The sequence below is a fragment of the Schistocerca americana genome, chromosome 5, assembly GCF_021461395.2.
Source record: "Schistocerca americana isolate TAMUIC-IGC-003095 chromosome 5, iqSchAmer2.1, whole genome shotgun sequence".
Lineage (NCBI taxonomy): Eukaryota > Metazoa > Arthropoda > Insecta > Orthoptera > Acrididae > Schistocerca > Schistocerca americana.
This window is the reverse complement of record NC_060123.1, coordinates 476188891-476214062: the sequence shown is the minus strand read 5'-3', so window position 1 is coordinate 476214062 and position 25172 is coordinate 476188891.

Below are 25172 nucleotides of genomic sequence, written 5' to 3'. Positions count from 1 at the left end.
AGGGGCGGTCCACCTCTGGCACTTGCAGAAACGTCCGCTGGGCGTTGATAGATAGAGTTTTTGGTGTCCTCATGAGGGATACCATGCAAAATTCCCTCCAACTGACTCGTTACATGGTCAAATCCCGAGTTGAATGGAGGGTCCTTGCGCATATTGCTCTAAAATTTGCCAGCTGAGGAAAGATCCGGCGACGTTTCTGATCAGGGTGGGATTTGGCCGGCACGGAGACAAGCCGTAGAAACTAGCGCCGTGTGTGGGCGAACGTTATGTTGGTGTAACGTAAGCCCACAATGAATTTGTTGTCATACTCCTTCATTTTCTTTGCATCCATGAGTAACTCCTAGATGTTGTACTATCCTCCAGAGAGACTTTTTCATGTGGGAGTAACATTCATTCTCTTCCGCTCTCGGTGACACAACTCTAATCGCAGAAATTGGTGCTGATAAGAAATCTACGGTCACGTTTGCAGGTTTCCATTCTGAAATATTTACTACCAATTTTAGGGACAGACCGATGTATATCTCTTTCATTTTAAACTTCCTGGCAGATTAAAACTATGTGCCGGACCGAGACTCGAACTCGGAAACTTTGCCTTTCCCGGGAAAGTGCTCTACCAACTGAGCTACCCAAGCGCGACTCACGCCCCGTCCTCACAGCTTTACTTCTGCCAGTATCTCGTCTGTTACCTTCCAACCTTTACAGAAGCTCTCCTGCGAACCTTGCAAAACTAGCACTCCTGAAAGAAAGGATATTGCGGAGACATGGCTTAGCCACAGCCTGGGGGATGTTTCCAGAATGAGATTTTTCACTCTGCAGCGGAGTGTGCTCTGATATGAAACTTCCTGGCAGATTAAAACTGTTTGCCGGACCGAGACTCGAACTCGGGACCTATGCCTTTCGCGGGCAAGTGCTCTACCATGTGAGCTACCCGAGCACGACTCACGCCCCGTCCTCACAGCTTTGCTTACTGCTCTACCATATGAGCTACCCAAGCACGACTCACGCCCCGTCGTCACAGCTTTACTAACTGTGAGAACGGGGCGTGGGTCGTGTTGGGTAGCTCAGATGGTAGAGCACTTGCCCGCGAAAGGCAAAGGTCCTGAGTTCGAGTCTCGGTCCGGCACACAGTTTTAATCTGCCAGGAAGTTTCACATCAGCTCACACTCCGCTGCAGAGTGAGAATCTCATTCTAGAAGTCAGATTTGTATGCCATAGCTGTCCAGGGCATCTCCAGACACGTGTTCGCTGGTCATCGGGGCTCAGTTCGAAGCAGGGATGATTACAGAAGACAGTTCTTTTCCACTCATGAGATTCCAGGCCTAAGAGACGTGTTTGCTATATAAGCCTGACTCCCAGCATAGGCCCCGGCAACCTGGAGTGATGGTCTGGTGTGCAGCTTTATTTCGTTGCACGAACCGTTTGGTTGTCACCCGCGTCACCCTTGCAGCACAGCGGTAAGTCGACGGTACTTAACACACTTCATGGCAAGCCATCCTCGCTTCAGTAAGATAAATGCCCGCTTCTTCGCGCCGAGAGTTTGAAATGCTTCTGTTCATACTTGCCGGATCTCTTGCTGCTGAGAACGTTTGGAGCATGATGTGCAGGGCCTTCCAACCAACTCGTCATTTTGACGATCTAACCCCACAATGGGACAGAATTTGGTACTATATTTCTCAAAAGGACATCCAGCAGCGCTCTCAATCGATGCTGAGACTAATGGTTCAAATGACTCTGAGCGCTATGGACTTAACATTGAGGTTATCGGTACCCTAGACTTAGAACTATTTAAACCTACCTAACCTAAGAACATCACACATATCCATGCCCGAGGCAGGATTAGAACCTGCGACCATAGCAGCAGCGCGGTTCCGGCCTGAAGTGCCTAGAACCGCTCGGCCACAACGGCCGGCCGCTAAGACTAATAACTGCTTGCTTAAGGGTCAGGGGTGTAGGAGCCATTATTGACCATTTCAGTTTGTAAAGATCTTTCTCTAGAAAAATCATCAAACTTTTATGAAAGTGTAATCTTATGTTTGTCTGTACATGTACAACACATCTGTTGATTTCCGACTCATTTGGATAATTCCTTCACGGCGCATCTTTTTTTTTCAGCTTAGAGTGTATATACTTCGAAACCTTCCCGTCTCCTCTATATCTCTTCTGTTACTCAACCTTCCCTTCTACAATAACCTATGAAACCTTCCCTTAGGATTTCTGTCTCTTGCTTAATAATAACAAATGAAATCTTCCCTTTGAAATTAATTCTCTTTCTCAGTCTTCGCACACAAATTTAATTGCTGCTTATTAAAAGTGATTTTCTGATTATTTCGACGAAACAGAATGTGTCGTCGTCGTGGCCTTCGGTCTTTATCTGCAATAACCCAAAACTGTTCCCTACCTTTTTTACTGTTACTGCATGGCCATCTGACTGCTACATCGAACTGCGACATGAATATACTTACTGTGTTTTACTATACTCTACTAGCTGCTGGTGGGCTTTCATAATAAGTGGCTGTATTTATTACCAAAGCTGACGTTATACTTTAATAGCAAAGCAGACGTTATTCTTTAATTAATTTGACTGAAGTTACCTAATTCATAGTTAAACTTTTTCTTGACAACAATAAAATTTTGCAAAGTTTTACGTTGATGGTTTTTGGGATGAATTATAATTATAATTAACTAATTATATTCTGAATGAAATGATTTTACAAACGTTCAAATGGGACTTACTTTTTACAATAATCTTACTACTAGCATTGCGCAAACATACCTTCAGTAGTCTTGAGTTTCTCAAAAAAATAATTCAATGATATTAGTTCCTCTTATGATAATAGTTAGCTGATGTCTTTGTACATCCGTTTATAATCTCTTATAAATCACAGCTGGTGGCTGGCAAGCACACCGCTCCTCTCAACCTCCGGCTTCAGACCTGCTACCAACTCGCTTCACTTCTCGCATACTACTGACTTCCTACGAAAGCTAAAGTGCGGTCTCTCCTGCCAACAACGCTTTCTGGTGCAGACAGTCCCTGCTACCATTACAAAATGTATCAACGCGCGGTCTGTCCGGCTCTTTTCTTAAAATGCATCCATACGCTGTCCCTCCCGCCCTTTTCAAAATTGTACCAATGTGCGATCTTCTCTTACCAACAATACTTTGGTGCAGACATTCCCTGCTACCACAATTATTTCCAACATGACAAATATAAATTATTCCTACTTAATCCTATTAATAAAATATAAGCATCTTTCATAAATTGTGGTTTGACAATAGACAATAGAAATATACACGTCGTACACACTCTTCGCCGACTACATCGGGACGTGAGACCTATATTTAATACAACAGCATTGTATAAGGCGAAGCGACCGCACCCTGAGAGCAGAGTAAGCGTCGTGGTGGAAAAAGGAAGGTGAATCAGGCGGCGTCTACTCAGTGAGTCAGCCAGCCGCCACCTCATATCCATGCGCGGCGCCGCCGCCGTTGCCAAAACAGGTTGCTGGGTCGCACCCACGCCGCCCCCTCCTTATCGACTCGGGCGGCTGAATTATCACCGCCGCGGCCCGCACCCCGCCCGCCGGCGGGCAACTGGACTGGACTGGCGGCTGTCAGCTACAGGCCCGCCGCGATTCTCCGCGGTTGCGGCGGCGGTGGCTGTGCTGCCTCCCTGGGGCCGCGCCGGGCAGCGTGGGCTGCGGCGCCGGCCAGAGGCCGCACCCTGCCACTCACAAACACGTCCCTCGGCGCCACCAAACCAAACGCAAATTACGACGTATTTTACATAAACACTCTCCCCGTTTGTCCCCATCCTCTCGGGGCCGCGATGAATCGCCAGCACGCTGGTCTCGCTCCAGATTAGGACCAGTTACTTCTCCCCCTCCCCATACCCCGCCGCGTCCATGTTTGCCACACCTCAGAGGACAATGTGCGCGGTTGGCGCCTCCTGTCACCCATAGCCTTGTCTGCCCCTCCGGAGGCTGCTGCAGTGACGCATAGCGTCTGATGAACTCTGCGGGCCGCAGACATGGGATCAGTTACGACGGCTATTCGGGAAGTAAGGTCCGATCAAGCACGAAATGGAAACCACTGTGAAAATCTGGGTAGTGTCTCTAGCATACCTCATCGATCGCGTCACGTCGCAATTTCCAGTTCTGAGTGCACAGTGAAAACTGAAAGATGCCCATATAAGTAGTGTCCCCGCGAAGTGCGAAGGTTTGATGACAGATGTCACCCGATGTCATACAGCCAACACAGTATAACTTTTATGAGTTTCCCTCTCCATGACAATTCTCTGCTGCACTCTGTAGGAGCTATGAAGACAACATTGATACTAACAACTAACTGTAGACCAGCGTAGAGTATTTGCGGAAAGCGCGGACGGCTCTCTTCTATGGCGAGAGTACTGGATATTTGATACAACGCTACAACAAATGTCTAAGTCGGAGCGGCGGCTATGAGTATACGTGGTTAGAAGATTTAACTAACTGTTGCAAATAAAACATATTTTGATTTTTAAAGTGGTTTCCATTTCGCGACAGATCGAACCTTTGTTTCCGTAACAGCCCTCATATACACTATGTGATCAAAAGTATCCGGACACCCCCAAAATATACGTTTTTCATATTAGGTGCATTGTGCAGCCACCTACTGCCGGTTGCTCCATATCAGCAACCTCAGGTGTCATCAGACATCGTGAGAGAGCAGAACGGGGCGCTCCGCCAAACTCACGGACTTCGAACGTGATCAGGTGATTGGGTGTCGCTTGTGTCATACGTATGTACGCGAGATTTCCACACTCCTAAACGTCCCTTGGTCCACTGTTTCCGATGTGATAGTGAAGTGGAAACGTGAAGGGACACGCACAGCACAAAAGCGTACAGGACGACCTCGTCTGTTGAGTGACAGAGACCGCCGACAGTTGAAGAGGGTCGTAATGTGTAATAGGCAGACACCTATCGAGAGCATCACACAGGAATTCCAAACTGCATCAGGATCCACTGTAAGTACTATGACAGTTAGGCGGGAGGTGAGAAAACTTGGATCTCGTGCTCGAGCGGCTGCTCACAAGCCACACGTCACCACGTTATATGTCAAACCGCGACTCGCTTGGTGTAAGGAGCGTAAACATTGAACAGTGGAAAAACGTTGTGTGGAGTGACGAGTCACTGTAACAATGTGGTGATCCGATGGCATGGTGTGGGTATGGTCAACGTCATCTGCCAGCATGTGTAGTGCCAACAGTAAAATTCGGAGGCGGTGGTGTTACTGGTGTGGTCGTGTTTTTATTCAGGGGGCTTGGACCTCTTGTTGTTTTGCGTGGCACTATCACACTACAGGCCTACATTGATGTTTTAAGCTCCTTCTTGCTTCCCAGTGTTGAAGAGCAGTGGGTGAATGGTGACTGCATCTTTCAACGCGATCGAGCATCTGTTCATAATTCACGGCCTGTGGCGGAGTGGTTAAACGACAATAACATCGCTGTAATGGACTGGCCTGCACAGAGTCCTGTTCTGAATCCTTCAGAACAGCTTTGGGATGTTTTGGCCGACGTCGTGCCAGACCTCATCGACCGACATCGATGCCTCTCCTCAGTGAGGGACTCTGTGAGGAAAGGGCTGCAATTCTCCAAGAAACCTTTCAACAGCTGATTGAACGTATGCCTGCGAGAGCTGAATCTGTCATCAAGGCTAAGGGTTGGCCAACACCATACTGAATTCCAGCATTACCGATGGAGGGCGCCACGAACTTGTAAGTCATTTTCAGCCAGGTGTCCGGATACTGTTGATCACATAATGTATTTCAGCAGCAATTTACACTTTTTTTTTTATCCCCAACTTTTAAAGGGATGGTTTCGTTCCCTCTGTCTATTTTTAGCCCTTTCGAAATGTTCCACCACTGCACTTTTCTATTTATCACCTTTCGTAATATAAGCACGTAATATAAGGTAGCTTGAAGCAAAACCATAACATGTTCAAGGAGTTTCTTCATTTAATGAAAAGGTAGGCATTATGGGACTACTGAACCTGACGAGACCACCTTTACCTGTTAAGCAATACAGTTTATACTTAGACAAGGATCCGAAAAAGTAGGAGGGAGGCGGCGGTGATGTGTCATGCTACCGCTCTCCCCCTCCCCCTCGCCGCCCCCGCTCCCACACACACACACAGAAACAATAGATTACTAAAACCGTTTTCATTTTTGCCTATACTCCGTCTGACAAATGACGTGCAGCGCGAAGAACGAGAGGAGGAAGTGAAATGGAACGTCCAAGGTTGAGAGGCTATGTGATGTAATTTCAGTTAATACAAACTCAAGTCAAATTTACAAAAATTGTGGCACTATGAGGCCATTTACCACTATAGCGTCGGATCTTGTTCTGATCTGGATGCATGCACTGACTTCGTTGAAAAAGGTTAGACAGTTAGGCAGTTGTATCCCTTCCTGGGGCAAGCTGGCCCATATCTGCCGTAACTGGTTCTTGATATTCTGGGTACTGGCGCTGGGCTGGAGTTGATACTTCACATGAGCTGTCGGGGAGAGATATGGGGTCTTCCTGGTCTCGTAAATACCTCAACATCTTGCAGGCCGTTCATAGAGACATGTTTCATGAGTATATGGGCATTGTCCTCTTTAACAACGGCACCTCGACGCAGTCGCGTGAGAGGGAACACGTGGGACACTAGAAGTCTGCGACCTATCGTTGAATCATCAGAGTTCCGTCAGCCACTGCCTGTTGTGACCTGACGGCGAACCCAATGGCTTGTAACACCTTGACACTGAGATTAACTTCGCTGTGCTCGCCAAAACGCTACTCCACCCTGGTTGCCGTTATTCTCGCCAACAATCATCCCGAACAATGCGGAACCACAATTCATCGCTCAACACAATGTCAAGCCATTCACGAGATGTCTGTTCTTTCCGCTCACCTTAATAAACCAAACGAAACTGTCTATGATATTGCTAATTAATGTAAACGAGGGGGCCTAAAAATAGGATCGGAATTCCCTTATTTGGCTGCTGGTAGAGTCTGGTCAATGGTCCATTACTTGTTCATGGATGGCTGACGCAGATGTGAAAGGATTACCATGTATTTGGTGCACAATACCACTGCGTTCCCTCGTGGTAGTCCGATGAGGTCGCTCGGCAGCGTGGCAACCAGTACGCTGGCCCCGGCGTTCGCATGCACTGCAACACTGGGCCACTGACACCCCACAAATCTAGATATTGCACAGCTCGAGTAACCAGCCAAACGGAAACGACGATAAGGCCCTTTCAAAACTCTGACGGCTTCTGAAACGTTCTCGCATAAGAGTACGCGATATCTCCACGTTCTTCAAAGTGAACACATCACGCCCCTTAAATAGCGTAACAAACTTTGTAACTACACTAAACACCAACAACACTACTGCACTCTGATGATCCTTCCAGCTGCCACAGAGAACTACTATATTCACTTACATATGCACCGACGGTGCTTATGTGCACGAAATGGTTCCAATGGCTCTAAGCACTATGCGACTTAACATCTGATGTCATCAGTACCCTAGACTTAGAACTACATAAACCTAACTAACCTAAGGACATGACACACATCCATGTCCGAGGCAGGATTCGAACCGGCGACCGTAGCAGCAGTGCGGTTCCGAACTTTTGGGTGAGTCTTGTTTGTTAGCCAGTGTATTCATTCCTACATATTTTAGCTAGGTTTCGCAGAAGCATCAGCCTTGGAAATGACAGGAAATTACAAGAATAAGGTAAAGGTTTGTTTAACAGATGATGCTTTCCAGTTGTGTTCCTGAGGGTTGGCCCATGTGATCTGGTTCGTCGCGACTGGCTGTAGAAAACATTCCAACCAGCAAAAAATTCAGAGCCTGACGATATCTGCTACCAACAACAAAATCGCCACGATTTGTGGATCCACAGGTGGAACCGACAAACCCTAGGAAGTTGACGGAAGCCAAGAGACTCCAGGTGAAATGTACCCATTACGGGCACTACTTGCTCCGTAGACATCGAAGCTGATGACTTTCGGTAAGTACGGCCAAACCTCCTGCAAAGAAATCTGAGAAAAATGTGTACAGAAACGGGCTTTATCATGTTGGCATCCCTCCCCAAAGGACGCTAGCATGTGTGTGTGTGTGTGTGTGTGTGTGTGTGTGTGCTGGTGTACACGTGTGTTTCCTTAGAAAAAGAGAGGTAATGGATGGATATTGCGCCACACCGCGGCCTAATTACGAGGGCCGAGGCGCCGCTCAGGCTGGCCGGCTGTCACAGGGCGTCACATTTGTATGTTAAGCAGGCCGCGGGGGAACAGGTGCGAGCCGGGCCATCGCCGCCCCATCTCCCTCCCCGATACATAATCTGATGCTTACTACACGGACCTCAGCCAGTAATGGCCGAATATCTTTAAGTCGTTCGTGGCCTCACAGAGCTGCCAGTAACACAAGGGGGGACCGTCTCCTGAGCGTGCAGACAATTACGTATTACAGAGTAATGGGTGAATGCTTTTCCGGCGTGTACTTGGGTGACGGTATCAGTACTAGACAAAATTCTGTCTAATTACCAATTTAAATACTTTTTTTAACGACGAAAGATTTTTCTCTTTGACTGATATACTTATTATAAATCGCAGAATGGCAATTTCGATTTTATCATTACCAAATGAATTTGAATTAAACTTTTATGGATATTAGGCTGCGTCATTCTGGAACCAAAACCATTGTTCCAATTGTCCTGTTGTCCGCTCCCCGTAGCTGAATCGTCAACGCGACGGATTGTCAGTCCTCTGGGCCCGGGTTCGATTCCCGGCTGGGTCGGTGAATTTTCTCCGCCCAGGGACTGGGTGTTGTGCTGCCTCATCCTCATCGACTGCAGGTCGCCGAAGTGGCGTCAGATTGAAAGACCGGCACCCGGCGAACGGCCTGCCCGACGGGGGCCCTAGTCATACGAATAAATTAAAACAAAGTGGTCCTATTCACAGATCGTGGAAGCCTTGGTTTTAATAGTGATTTTAGTTTAAAGTGAAGAGGTCAATACCAAAATAAATTCGGATTCAGACTGGCCGTGCAAGCCTCCGTACGTCTATCACTACGAAACTGCCTATATGCTGAAATAAGATGTCTATCGACAAGTGTAAAAGTAATAAAATTGATGCGCGCTTGTGTAACACTTTCCCCTGTTACCGTTTGTTGTACACACCATCATGATGTGTTGTTTGAGTGGTGATCTTCAGTCCAATGACTAGTTTCTTACAGTTCTCCGCCGGCCGGTGTGGCCGTGCGGTTCTAGGCGCTTCAGTCTGGAACCGCGTGACCGCTACGGTCGCAGGCTCGAATCCTGCTTGCGGCACGGATGTGTGTTCTGTCCTTAGGTTAGTTACGTTTAAGTAGTTCTAAGTTCTAGGGGACTGATGACCTCAGATGTTAAGTCCCATAGTGCTCAGAGCCATTTGAACCAAGCCATTTGCAGTTCTCCACGCTGTTCTTACCTGTGCAAAACTCATCTGCAATGTAATCTGTAGATCTGAGGTAGCTGTATAGATATGCAAATGATTAAAAATTTCGGAAAAATTGGGTGATTTATTCATGAGAAAAAGCTTCACAATTTCAGCAAGTAAATAACGCGTTGGCCCATCTCAGACCCTTATACAAGCAGTTATTCTGATTGGCATTGATAGGTAGAGTTGTTTGATATACTCCTGTAGGCCGTCGTGCCAAATTCTGTACAATTGGCGAGTCAGATCGTCAAAATCTGGAGTTCGTTGGAGGGTCATGCCAATAACGCTCCAAATGTTCTCGACTGGGGAGAGGTCCGGCAGCATTGCCGGCCAAGGTAGGGTTTGCGAAGAAAAAGACAAGCAGTAGAAACTCTCGCCTTATCGTGTGTGGACATTATCTTATCGAAGTGTAAGTCCAGCATGGCTTGCCATGAAGGCCAGCAAAACAGGGACCAGAAATTCGTCGGCGTACCGCTGTGCTGTAAACGTGCCGCAGATGACAACTAAAGGGGTCCTGCTATGATAACAAATGGCACCCCAGACCGTCGCTCCAGGATGTCGGGCCACATGGCGGGCAACAGTGAAGTTTGTATCCCACCACTGTAGGGGACTCTCGAGACACGTCTTCGGCCTGGCATCTCATTGACTGGAGTAGAAATGTCTTCATTGATGCGTCCTGCTTCGAAATGAGGACCGATGACCAGCCAAGATGTATCTGGAGACTCCTTGCACGGCGGTGGTATGCTAACCTGACTGTCGCGCAGCACACGACCCGACGGCCTGGGGATGCCGTGTTGGAATTTTGGACACTGAATCGAGTAGAAACTTTCGAGATGAAGGAACCAGGTGTTTCCCATCCTGTCTTCTGATTGAAGGAGACGATTGCTACCACTGGAATTCATCTCGGCGACCGGTCAGTTCCGCCCCTCTGACTTCGTTCAATCTCAGTACTTAGAAGCAAGGCAGTTTGGATTTTGGAGAGGGTTTACCAGGGCGCTGAAAGACGAGTCGCAAAGTCAGTTGCTACTCCATGGTCATGTAAGTATAAAAATGGTTAAAATGGCTCTGAGCTCCGGCCGGAGTGGCCGACCGGTTCTAGGCGCTTCAGTCTGGAACCGCGCGACCGCTACGGTCGCAGTTTCGAATCCTGCCTCGGGCACGGATGTGTGTGATGTCCTTAGGTTAGACAGGTTTAAGTAGTTCTAAGTTCTAGGGGACTGATGACCTCAGAAGTTAAGTCCCATAGTGCTCAGAGCCGTTTGAACCATTTTGGCTCTGAGCACTATGAGACTTAACATCTGACGTTATCAGTCCCCTAGACTTAGAACTACTTAAACCTAACGAACCTAAAGACATCAAACACATCCGTGCCCGAGGCAGGATTCGAACCTGCGACCACAGCAGCTGCGCGGTTCCGGACTGAAGCGCCTAGAACCGCTCGGCCACAACGACCGGCCTCGTGTAAGTATAACTCGTTACTTACGTGCAAGCTTCAAAGGCAATTTTGCATCGGAATTAGTTCAGCTTTCAAATAGGAATCTCTAGGAGCAATGCGAGTGATGCTTCAGCTACCGTTTTACTTAGGTTCGGAAGGAACCATTCTTTATTCGGCCCTGATACACTTCATCCATTGTGTGATCATTAAATTTCATGATTTTATCAGTGAAAACCGCAAGTCGGCTTTGACGATTCAGTTATAACTATGAAATGGTGGGCTTTGTATTTGATCACTCTGTAAGGCTGAATTTTTGTGTGTGTGCCTGTGTGTGTGTGTGTGTGTGTGTGTGTGTGTGTGTGTGTGTGTGTGTGTGTGTTTGTGTGTGTGTGTGTGAGCGCGCGCGCGCGCGCGCGCGTGAGTAATTGCTTTCCTCTGTCTACTCAGTCCTTCCTGAACAATGATGAACATTAAGTTATTACAGTGTCTTCGTAAGGACCATAGTGTCCATGTAAAATGCAGTTCTGGAGTACGCTTTACCTTTGAGAATAAATGTCTTTCCAATCAGTTATTTAGTACGTTACACTTCGCCTCAGTGTGCATACCACCATCTCTCTCCCTCCACCCCCACTCCCACCCACACTCCACACGTACCCTGTAAGAGGGGGTTCCAGGAAACTGTTTAAGAGTAAACATTGATCGGTCGATCTGAAGTTACCTTTCTGTGGCTCAATTTTTCCCTGAGATAGAAAACTACGGCTAAAATATCATTTAATGTGTATGGATCTTCAGGCGGTTTGGCACTCGGGGGCTGACGGACAATCTTAAGCGCTATATTTGTCTAATGAGAAGTTCGCGGTTAAGAGACGTCCCTATTAGAAGGCGAGCGACCTATCCACCAAACAATTTTACATAGTCATTGAACAGTGGGCGGCTTTTATCATACTCTCTCGTTACGTACAATAATTATAAAACATTATTCCTACCTGCTTTCTAGCGCTTCGCTGAAATGCTTATCATTAGCATATCCATGTACGTAGTACGCTATATGCCAATTTGATGTTCGCTGCATACTGCCTTTATCACGTAGAATTTTAATGGCGAGCAGAAACTTTTTTACCGACGTATTCGTCGAGCATGAGAGATGATCCCTGTCTTTCGCGTTGAAGACTGGCAGTTATATACGAGGAGCGGTTGCACCGCGTATAAATCCCACGAAACTTCCTCTGGATTAATCTAGCGCAATATTGCGGTATTACTGCACCAAAAGCCGGGAAAGTTTCTCTGGCGCCCACATCATGTTGGAGTACCTCTGACGCTTTTCGAGCTGTGAGTCGGAAACTGGGATTATAACTGAATACGAGAACAGATGCACATGGCAGAATGTTTCACGCTATACTGGCTCTCATTCTATATGCAGCCAGAAATTTGTCTCCCAAATCGACACAGTATTGTTGCTCCACACTTCGCCTCACTGCTCACAGCGGTTTATCAGAGAAGCGTTAAAAGAAATCAAACAATTCACTAAATAAAAGAGATTGATTTGCAATATTCTATCGACAAAACACAATTAAAGTATCAACTAGTACGGTACCATCAAAAGCAAAATATGTTCAAATGTGTGTGAATTCCTAAGGGACCAAACTGCTGAGGTCATCGGTCCTTAGACTTACACACTACTTCAACTAACTTACGATAAGGACAACACACACACCCATGCCCGAGGGAGGGCTCGAACCTCCGGCGCGAGGGGCCGTGCAATTCGTGACATTGAAACGTCCCCTTAGAATAATTATACATGACTGTGCTTAAACTGACACACAATATTTTTAGCGCAACGCAATCTGACTTTCAATAGTCCCTACAAAAGAATGGCCCTGGCTAACATTAACCTATACCTTTCACAAATCACTTACCTCACAAAAATCTTCGTTACTCGAACTACTGCAATACAGCGAGCGCCGCTACTGCCAGCTAAATAAAAGATTCAAACTACAGAAGGCACTAACTACTGATAGGCATAGTTAGCAAATGAAAGATTTTAATAGAGAACAAACAATGTATTTACCATAATAGTGTTGAAAAATCATAATATACATAGCAGTTCATGACATCCAGTCTTACAAATTTCAAAACTCCGCCATTTCTCTCCCCACATCCACCACTGCTGGCGGCTCACCTCTAACTGCGCAACGCTACGCGCTGTTCACATCCAGCTGCCGCTGCCCAACACTACAATGGCAGACAACAATGCAAACTAGCCACAGACTGCACACAGCACAGCCAGCGATTTTCCTACAGAGCGCTACGTAGCGTTGCCAATAAGAAAACATAAACAGCCTACTTACATAGCCCCCATGCTCCCCACAATTTTACAAATTTTTTGGGCAGTGGCCAATACAGATTTGAAAAAAAATTTTCATAATTACAATAACAAAGAAATCAAATGCACACACTTATTGATACAATGTTGGTCAAAAGCTAAAATTTTCTCACAGTCAATAAAGACAGTCCTCATTATTCATCACAGTAAAATTGCAATGTTTTTCTCAAAGTTTGAGCAGTAAAAGAAAATGCACACGGAAGTAGTTGATTTCCATGCAGTCTTGAAGAAGTAGTGTTGTCCTTCCAACGGAAAGACAGTGCTGACTCTTGACATGCTGACAGGTAACGGGCCACAACAGAGCAAACACACAGCAGTCATTCGACGTTTTGAAGAATATTGGTAGGTAGGTCATCACAGAGCAGACCCACTGTAGTCCTGGTAGAGATTACGGTATTGGTGGGCCACCAGAGGTGCAGACCCACTGCAGTCCTTGTAGAAATAATGGTACTGGTGAGTCAGCAAAGGTGTAGACCCACTGTAGTCCTTGTAGAGATGGCCAGCAGCCATCTGCTGCGACTGTGCAGGTGCACACTCACCATCGAAGAGTCTTGCAGACAATATAGCAAGTCCATAACCACCACTTGTGCACTCACAAAGTTTTTGGAATTGTCCTTAGAACCATCAATGCTGTTATCCAGTCCGTTGCTGAATTTTTAACACATGTGCAAACACTAACAGTCCCTACTTCTCACATATTGTCCATATACTATGACCAACAGAAACATGTGCAGTGAAATGGAACTTACAAGTTACTTAATTTGATGAACTGGTGTCAATTACAATTTTATAACATAAGAATACAATAACAAAGGTACAAAATACATCATTAAAGAACATAACAATACAGATAACATTTGTAGTAATAGGGGTTTTACAAAAGAATAGAGATAAACACATACATCAGTGTTAGAGGAATTATGACATGAGTACATACATAAAAGATCAGAATATCTTTCGAAACATCAACTTCACACATGAGCATTAAAACAAAACAGAATAAATAATGTCCAAACATCTTTACAAAGAAAATAACATATTATTAGAAAAATTCCACAACATAACTCATATCAGCTAAACACATAAAGACAGGAAAAACACAAATATACAATAGTACACAAACACATATCAGAATAACACAAGAGGAAAGGGCAGGGTTTGTTTTCAGTGCAACATTTGGTACTGCAGTCCAACCTAAAACTTCATTCCATAGATCTTTCGTCTTATTTCAACATTTGTTTCCACCAAAAAAATCCTATCCAAGCATGCTTTCTGTATTTATATGTTCACGTATTTCTTACCTCATTATTTATTTTCCATAATTTTACCTCATCATTTATTTCCAAGAAAATCCTTCCTAAACCTGTTGTCCCTAAACCCTACTTTTTTGCTCATATCCTCTTTCAAAATACTTTTTTGGCCAAACCATTTTCTTATAGCTTCTCGATGCATTTCTTCCAATCCATCACAACTCGTTCTCTCATATAGCCTACCCCATGTTAAGCTAACTTAAATCTACTGAGCTCAGATGCTGAACTAAGGAACGAGGCACTGCAGCAGCACAAAACAATTAACACAAACAGCAATGATAAAAAATACAAATGGCAAAGCAAGCAGCATAAATTAGCAAAGCAAATGCCATATTACAACTAATATAAAGCAATGCGCAGCAAACAAGAAAAATAAATTCGTAGTAAAACTGGCTTAACAGAGTAATACAAAGTCAAATTCAGTAACTTTATGCCTGGCAAAGAGCAGCAGCAAATGCAATAACTTATATCCAAACATGAAAAAGCTCAACCAGAAAAAATATTACACTAAAGACAACAATGCAGACAGGGAAATGTATATTCACATCTTAATGTCTATGTAATTAAAGTGGTGCACCACAAGAAGTTATGCTACCAAAAAAATTACCAAGTAGTTGAAAAGAAAATTCCGTATGCAATTCCTGTGAAGGGAAATGTCTTTTTATGCTCCTTCGTTTTTTTAAATAGATCATAAAATTATTTCCTGGATCTGTGTAGGCATAAAATATTTATATTAGTACATCTATTAAATTTTATTTTAACCAATGCTGCTGCAGGTAGAAACTTGATATTAAACAAAATGAGCAAACTCTCAACTAGAAAGACAATAGATGTAAAATGTTTCTCATCATTTCATTAGGCATTTTAGTAAATATCATAAATTAAAAGCTCCACAGTATAATCATATGTTTTCAAGTTTGAGCATGTCGTATTTGCGATGCTTTCTACAAAAAAAGTCAATAGCGACGATAATGGCCTCTTTTTTTTCACCTCTGCCTCTGAAAGGCACACACTAATGCTTTTTTCCAGGCGACTCGCACAGCTGGGTGCCCACGACGCATTACATACAGGAGGTCACTTAACTTTCTTACAGAAATATTTACAACAGCAGTAACAGTCTCATATAAAAATTTCACAGATCGAGAATTTGTGTTACAAATGTGTAGAAACAAAATCCTATCAATATAACAGAGTCCAAAAAATTTTCGGCAGCATTGTGATACATTCACGCTTGTACAAACTCTTTAAAGTACAATTCTCAGCTTATTGATCATAAACGTACCTCAACAGCATAATACACATCGTCATCGCAATAATAACATCATAACAGATCAATCACATCTCAGAATCGTCGCAGCTTCTTTCAATAATTTCAAGACCTTCAATAAAGTCATCTACCTCAAACGTACTTCAAAAATCATGATCCCTTACCAAATACATCATTCTAAGCTCTCATAGTATCACAACGGTTCTGAAAAAATATGAAGAGTTCACAAAGTACAGACCAAATACACTCCTGGAAATTGAAATAAGAACACCGTGAATTCATTGTCCCAGGAAGGGGAAACTTTATTGACACATTCCTGGGGTCAGATACATTACATGATCACACTGACAGACCCACAGGCACATAGACACAGGCAACAGAGCATGCACAATGTCGGCACTAGTACAGTGTATATGCACCTTTCGCAGCAATGCAGGCTGCTATTCTCGCATGGAGATTACATGATCACACTGACAGACCCACAGGCACATAGACACAGGCAACAGAGCATGCACAATGTCGGCACTAGTACAGTGTATATCCACCTTTCGCAGCAATGCAGGCTGCTATTCTCCCATGGAGACGATCGTAGAGATGCTGGATGTAGTCCTGTGGAACGGCTTGCCATACCATTTCCACCTGGCGCCTCAGTTGGACCAGCGTTCGTGCTGGATGTGCAGACCGCGTGAGACGACACTTCATCCAGTCCCAAACATGCTCAATGGGGGACACATCCGGAGATCTTGCTGGCCAGGGTAGTTGACTTACACCTTCTAGAGCACGTTGGGTGGCACGGGATACATGCGGACGTGCATTGTCCTGTTGGAACAGCAAGTTCCCTTGCCGGTCTAGGAATGGTAGAACGATGGGTTCGATGACGGTTTGGATGTACCGTGCACTATTCAGTGTCTCCTCGACGATCACCAGTGGTGTACGGCCAGTGTAGGAGATCGCTCCCCACACCATGATGCCGGATGTTGGTCCTGTGTGCCTCGGTCGTATGCAGTCCTGATTGTGGCGCTCACCTGCACGGCGCCAAACACGCATACGACCATCATTGGCACCAAGGCAGAAGCGACTCTCATCGCTGAAGACGACACGTCTCCATTCGTCCCTCCATGCACGCCTGTCGCGACACCACTGGAGGCGGGCTGCACGATGTTGGGGCGTGAGCGGAAGACGGCCTAATGGTGTGCGGGACCGTAGCCCAGCTTCATGGAGACGGTTGCGAATGGTCCTCGCCGATACCCCAGGAGCAACAGTGTCCCTAATTTGCTGGAAGTGGCGGTGCGGTCCCCTACGGCACTGCGTAGGATCCTACGGTCTTGGCGTGCATCCGTGCGTCGCTGCGGTCCGGTCCCAGGTCGACGGGCACGTGCACCTTCCGCCGACCACTGGCGACAACATCGATGTACTGTGGAGACCTCACGCCCCACGTGTTGAGCAATTCGGCGGTACGTCCACCCGGCCTCCCGCATGCCCACTATACGCCCTCGCTCAAAGTCCGTCAACTGCACATACGGTTCACGTCCACGCTGTCGCGGCATGCTACCAGTGTTAAAGACTGCGATGGAGCTCCGTATGCCACGGCAAACTGGCTGACACTGGCGGCGGTGCACAAATGCTGCGCAGCTAGCGCCATTCGACGGCCAACACCGCGGTTCCTGGTGTGTGCGCTGTGCTGTGCGTGTGATCATTGCTTGTACAGCCCTCTCGCAGTGTCCGGAGCAAGTATGGTGGGTCTGACACACCGGTGTCAATGTGTTCTTTTTTCCATTTCCAGGAGTGTACAATTTCGTAAGTGTGAAGTTATCCAACAGTGTAATTGTGTAAACATGTGTCACTGATGTAGTAAAAAAAATGTTTATCTCTCAGTTAAATGATCAGATAGCTGTGTAATTTGTGTGTTAGAGAAATATGGTACCGATGTGTAAAGTTGTATAAGCAAATACCATATTAGCTAGGGCTCCTTGTGCTTGCCAAACACATGATACACAAAAGTAAGCGTGTACCCCCCTGAGGATTAATGTAATTATACCCTCAGGTGTTACAGATTACAGGAATGGAATGAAATGTATCACGGAAAACATTCTTTGTAATTCAAAAACCTTTAAAAGTAAATGTCTTAAGTACAAAATTAATCACTCAAATGCATGCCCTGTAGCGCTAAACTGTGCTCTTGTTGTAAGATGATCTCTGTGAAAGTGTTGTAGTTATCGTCCTCCGAAAGCTAAGTTCTGCAGAAGCCAATGTACTTACCTCACGATAAACAAAAGTGAAATGCTTTGCGTATAGATATCGTAGTTATTACGTACCTTACCGTGATCAAGAAAGTGCTATAATGTAACGTATTGTTGTGCTATGGAAAAGGCTGTCTCATTGTAGCTATACCACAAAAGTTACTACTAAAACATGTTTTACTTTCCAGAATAATACATAAAACTGTGCAGACATAAAACAGAAACACCGCAAAAGCAACATTGTAAATTGTCACTCATTAGTAGCGTCGTGATAAAATCGTGTAGCTGTCACATAAACTAACCACTGTGTCATCTGGTATCTCTCAGAATGTACTTTAAATCCAGAATGTATTTTCAAGTAAACCAAAATGTTGCATTAAAATCTCATTAGCAGTACCAGTATATGTTCTAAGTATGTAAGTCTTATAGTCATTACGTAATTGTGCAACTAACAAGCAACAATGTACACACACAATAACACTTTGTCGTCTGTTCACCATAACAACGCATTCGTAATTTCTGTTTAAATATGTTCTCTTGGTTCTTGACTGGATATTTAATTTCAAACATTGTTGCATGTTAACAGTTTTTTAAGTCTGACAAAGCATACTAGAAATGTGAAAAATTTTATGGAAAAGACTAAGTTAAAAAGCAGATTATCTTTCAATAAACGGTTTTACATGTGAAATGTGGTGTAAACCTTTACTCTTCCTAGTACGCAGAGTTTCAACTTGAACGGAATTATCAAGCGGTATACGTCGGTGAGGAATGCTAAAATTTTTCTCAAGGTTAGCGTCTACGTTATTTTTCTCTGAGCCAGCCGGCGCACGCGGCTGCCTGAGGTGCGAGTCATTGTCTGTTCCTTTGTCGGCGCGCGTCGTTATTAGGATTAGGAGACCTAACTTCTACAAATTCACCACGTAGAGAGTTCCCTGCTCTGTTTGAATCTCACCAGATCTGATGCAATTCAGGTCTGTCGTTATGATCATATCGTCTGTCGTCATGTCGGTAGATTCCATAGTTTCTTTCTTGTCGGTCACGTGGTGGAGAATTTCTCCCTGAATCGTAACTGCGCGCTGGACCATTGCGTCTGAAGTTATTCTGTCTCCCGTAATAATAATTGTTTTGGTTCCCATATTGTCTGTTTCTATGGTAGTCTCTGTGATAGTCATTACTGCGGAGAGGTGATTTTTCCCTGTAATTATTACTACTCTGCCAATGGTTATCATACGTGTGGTGTCACAGCCAGACACCACACTTGCTAGGTGGTAGCTTAAATCGGCCGCGGTCCATTTAGTACATGTCGGACCCGCGTGTCGCCACTGTGTGATCGCAGACCGAGTGCCACCACAAGGCAGGTCTCGAGATACGGACGAGCACTCGCCCAGTTGTACGGACGACATTGCTAGCGACTATACGGACGAAGCCTTTCCTGTCATTTGCCGAGAGACAGTTAGAATAGCCTTCTGCTAAGTCCATGGCTACGACCTAGCAAGGCGCCAATTGTAACAGTGCATGTATCTTACGAGTCTCATTTGTATAGTCAAGAGAGATGTATCACAAGGAGTGATTAAAAGTTAAGTATAAAGCAGCTATGTACTTTTCTTGCTACCATTCAATAGTTATCCTGTTCCAGACTTTACGCCAGTCGGCGTGTGTGTACGCGTGCCTTTCCTTCGGCTCCCTTCCCAGTGTGGCGTAGCAAGCTTGTTACGCCACAACAATATGGGTGGTGTCTGTTTTGGTCACTATTTGTGTTGTGAGGATAGCGTTGTCGTGTCCAGTTATTATTTCTTTCACCGTGGAATTGCGACGGATGTGACCTGTAATTGTTGTGTTCCTGTTTTCGCGTTCCGCGATTGTCAGTGTCAATTTATAATTCTTGTAAGAGTCCATGAAAAGCTTCAATGTCGTCTTTGCAACGTCCTGCCAAAATAATATGTCGTAAATGTTCAGGTAGTTTGATTAAGCAGATGCGGATGAGTTCTGAGGGGCTGTATGGGTTTGACAGGTACTGATTGTTGTGCAACGTGTCTCCATAATATTTCACAAGACTGGAAAATTCAGATTGTTCGAAATGTTTCATCATTATGATGCTATGTTTTACTCGGTCTTGTGTAGCTTGAGACCAATATGCTGAGAGGAAGGCATGGTAAAATTCTCCTTCACTGTGACAATCGTGAATGACTGATCGCATTCTTACAGCTGGTTCATTCTCTAAATAGCCACACATAAATTCTAATCTGTGCCCTAATGCCCAGTTGGGAGGAAAACAACGAGAGAATTGATGGAGCCACGCTTGTGGATGAATGTCGTTGCCAGAATTCTTAAATATTTAGAATTTACGTGTAGTAAAGAACAGCTTATAGTCAAAATCATCGTGTCGGCTAGTCGCATATCGGTCATTGTTACGTCGTGTCGGCGGTTGCATCTCAAAATTCGGTGCACATTGCCAATTTCTTTCATAATTTTCGAAACGCTCTGTGTTATTATTTCGTGGCTTTTCCGTATTTCTAAGTCCCTCTTCCCGTATTGGAGCGCGAGTGTCCTCTGAAATATGTAATTCTTGTATTACTTGTGCCAACTGATCTTGTGCTTCCCGTATTTCTATTTTGTACTATGTATTGATTTGATTTTGATTTTATTTGAATTTTCTAATTTGTTCCTACTCTTCAGTGTCAGTGAAGGCTACAGGTCTTGTGTCATTCAGCTCGTCATCTACCTTTGTAGATAAATTATTTAGCTGATCCGAAAGTTCGACTACTTTCTCTGATAATTAACTAATTTCCTCCATGTGTCTATCTGAACCAATTTTCAAAGTATCTACTGTGTCCTTTAAGTTTTCATGAGTTTTTGCAAATTGCGTAACCGAATCGGTAGATGCAACTGAGTCAATTTTAGCTTGCAAGGTCTCATGATTTTCATGAACAGTAGTTTGCAGTTCTTTTATGGCTGCTTCGTGATTCTGTAATGCATTTTCATGCCACGAAAAAATAGGTTGAAAATGCTCACAAATTTGTGTTATTACGTCATTACAGACTTTTTGACATTTCGATTCAATGTTATGTAACTCAGTAGTTAAATCTTCACGTGTTTGTTCAAGCGTGGTGTCTAACTTCCGAAGATTTTGTTCCATTGTGTCTAACTTTTGAAGATTTTGTTCCATTGTATCTCACTTTTGAAGCTTTTGCTGTGTTTGTCTCTGATTTTGTTCCATTGTGTCTAACTTTTGAAGCTTTTGTCCCATTTGTTGCATTAATTGTAATAACCATGCACTGGTGTCTGAAACATGTTCCTCAGTGCTATTCTGCAATGCATTTGAACCGGCAATATTCGCATTTTGAAAAGCAGAAAATGTGTTTTGATTTATTTGAGAAAACGGTGAGGACGCAAAACTTGAATCTACAGTATTTGCAAGATTGTGTCCTGTCATTTCGGAATCCTGAGGCGAGCTGTTGCCGACCGATCGATCGATAATGCTTCCCTGTTCACTAATTGTTTCACTGCCTACACCATTATTTGCAGCCCGCTCCAGTTCCCTATGCACAATTACCAAATTACTACTTTGAACATTTGTTAATTCATTACATGGTGGCGCTAACACACTGCTTTCGTCTTCACTGTCATTTCTCAGTTTACTTTGGAGCCTAGTATTACGTTTTTCACACGCCATTATTGTCACAATATTTCACACGACAACACAGAAAAACACATTTGAAGAGCGAAAATAAGAGAACACATTAACATAGCACTGAAAATAATATCTAGTTTATTGCAAACGCAGCTGCAAAATACTTGGTGCAAATCTACATGCATGCCACAACAACAATGAAAGACTGCAACTACAAAGGAGATTCTCTCTACAATTACGTGCTAGCAATAAACAATAGCTACACTAATTACACAAACTACAAGAAAAAAAAATCAGAAGATTCCAGTGAGGTATCCTCGGCTAAGGGTCGACATATGAAACGTCCCCTTAGAATAATTATACATGACTGTGCTTAAACTGACACACAATATTTTTAGCGCAACGCAATCTGACTTTCAATAGTCCCTACAAAATAATGGCCCTGGCTAACATTAACCTATACCTTTCACAAATCTTACCTCACAAAAATCTTCGCTACTCGAACTACTGCAATACAGCGAGCGCCACTACTGCCAGCTAAATAAAAGACTCAAACTACGGATGGCACTAACTACTGATAGGCATAGTTAGCAAATGAAAGATTTTAATAGAGAACAAACAATGTATTTACCTTAATAGTGTTGAAAAATCATAATATACATAGCAGTTCATGACATCCAGTCTCACAAATTTCAAAACTCCGCCATCTCTCTCCCCACATCCACCACTGCTGGCGGCTCACCTCTAACTGCGCAACGCTACGCGCTGTTCACATCCAGCTGCCGCTGCCCAACACTACAATGGCAGACAACAATGCAAACTAGCCACAGACTGCACACAGCACAGCCAGTGATTTTCCTACAGAGCGCTACGTAGCGTTGCCAATAAGAAAACATAAACAGCCTACTTACAACATGGCGCCTCTAGCCACGCGGCCACTCCGAGCGGCCTATGAAAAGTAGTAGTCCTTGATAACGCATTTTTTTTTCAGAAACAGTACATCTGACTTCAGCATATGCTTAATGATAGCATGCTTTAGGGCTTCTTCAAAATGCTCATCTTCAGATATTCTACTGTCTACTTTTCTGACCAGTTTTCAAAATATTGTGTAGGCTAATTTTACAGAGGAGTTCACTTTACAGGCTACAGTGAAAGATTAAGATGTTAAATTCGTGTTCGAAAAAAACGAAACATTAATCTCAGTGTGAAGTATACATTATACGAGTTGTAGATGCATGAAACTGGAATTTCCCTATAGATGGTGCTAGCCGTCAGTGTACGGCATGTGAGACGGCGTCTGCAGCGCCATCTGCTTCCCGTAACGGCTGACGACGAATGTAAACGCCCAGTAACCCAAGTTCCACACTTTGGTATCTGTTTCAAATCAATAAACTTGTTGAGTTTTGTGCCTACGAACTAAGCTTTGCGGACAGCATTTGTTTTCTGTTATCATTTGAAGAAAATGGCTGCAGAATCGCATCGAATTTTTGTCGAAGCTTTTGGCGAACATGGTCTTCGGAAAATGCAGTGTTTCCAGTGGTTAAAAAAAATGCGAAATTGGTGGTATTTATGTGAGAACGACGAGCGCGGGAAACCACCGAAAAAGTTCGAAGACAACAAATTGCAGGACTTATTGGACAAAGATGATACTCAGACTCAACAGGAACTCGCGGAACAATTTAATGTGATGCAGAAAGCTGTTTCTCTTCGATTGAAAGCTATGGTAAACGTGCAGAAAGTGGGAAAAGGGGTTCCGCATGAACTGAATGAAAGAGAGCAAGCAATTCGAAAGATCACTTGTGAAATGCTGCTCGCCAAATACAAACGAAAGTCCTTTCTCCGTCGAATAGTGACCGATGATGAAAAATAGATATATTCTGAGAATCCTAAGCGTCGTGAGTCATGGGTGAATCCAGGCAAACCATCGACTTCCATTGCTCAGAAGCATGTCATCTATTAAGAGCTTCTAAAACCTGGTGAACCCGTTAACACTGATCGCTACCAACAGCAAATGATCGATTTAAAGCGAGCATTACGTGAAAAACGATTGGAATATGGAAAAAGGCAACACAAAATCATATTGCTCCATGGTAACACCCCAACACACACAACAAAACGGGTCAGGGAAACGATCGAGGCGGGGAATACGAGGGAATGCGGCTTATACTCTATACTCCAGACTTGGCTCCGTCCGATTATCATATATTTCCATTACTGGGACACGCTCTCACTGAACAACAGTTCGGTATGTATGAAAATGTACGAAAATGGCTCGCTCACTGGTTCGCTTCAAAAGAAGAACTGTTTTTTTTTTTTTTTTTTTTTTTTTTGTCATGGAATTCATAGCCTGCCGGAGATTGGCAGAAATCTATAAATGGCAATGGAGATTATTTAAAAAAATATATAACTCATCAGTTTCAAGCAACAGACCTGTCATTATTGCAACCAAATTCCAGTTTCATACTTCTATGCCCAGTACATACATATTTCCGAGCATCACAATAGTTGGCCGGCCGAAGTGGTCGAGCGGTTCTAGGCGCTACAGTCTGGAACCGCGCGACTGATACGGTCGCAGGTTCGAATCCTGCCTCGGGGATGGATGTGTGTGATGTCCTTAGGTTAGTTTTAAGTAGTTCTAAGTTCTAAGGGACTGATGAGCTCAGAAATTAAGTCCCATAGTGCTCAGAGCCATTTGAACCATCACAATAGTTGAATGACGGCGTTTACCAAGCGAAGAACGATACCTAATTCTTCTTCGTCTCCTCAAAAATTCATCTCACTTCCTTTCACGTACAAATGCAAACACACACATATACACGCACACACACACACGCACACACACACACACACACACACAAGAACCTAAAAAGTGCTATTCCGCTTTCATAATACAAGAGCACGGAAAAGTATTTCATCAGTTAGGATTTTCATATGTAGTATTCTTTTGCGCGTCAACATTGACACGACACATCCATAGCCGCTGAATGCGTGAAACGTTTTTAGTACTGACTTATTGTTCCAAAAAATTTGACAGCTCGTATGTATAAGGTGAAGCACAATTAATGCACTCGCACTTCACAGCTCCAACTTCCCTGCAATTCATATTTATTTCATTCTTAAGAGACTTGTATTTCTGTACTCCTGAGTTTCCCTATACATCTTTGTGCTTCCTTCTGTCATCGATCAACTGAAGTATTTCTTATGTTACCTACAGTTTCTTCGCAGGTATCTTTCTGGTACCTACGTTTCGAACTTAAGTGTTGTTTTTAGAGGTACCCATTCCTCCACCATGGAACTATCTGCCGAGCTATTCCTTATCGCAGAATCTCTAGCTTCAGAGAACTACAAGCGTACTTCATTCCTTGGTACTTTAGTATCCCATTTCTTTGAGCATTGATTGTTCCTGA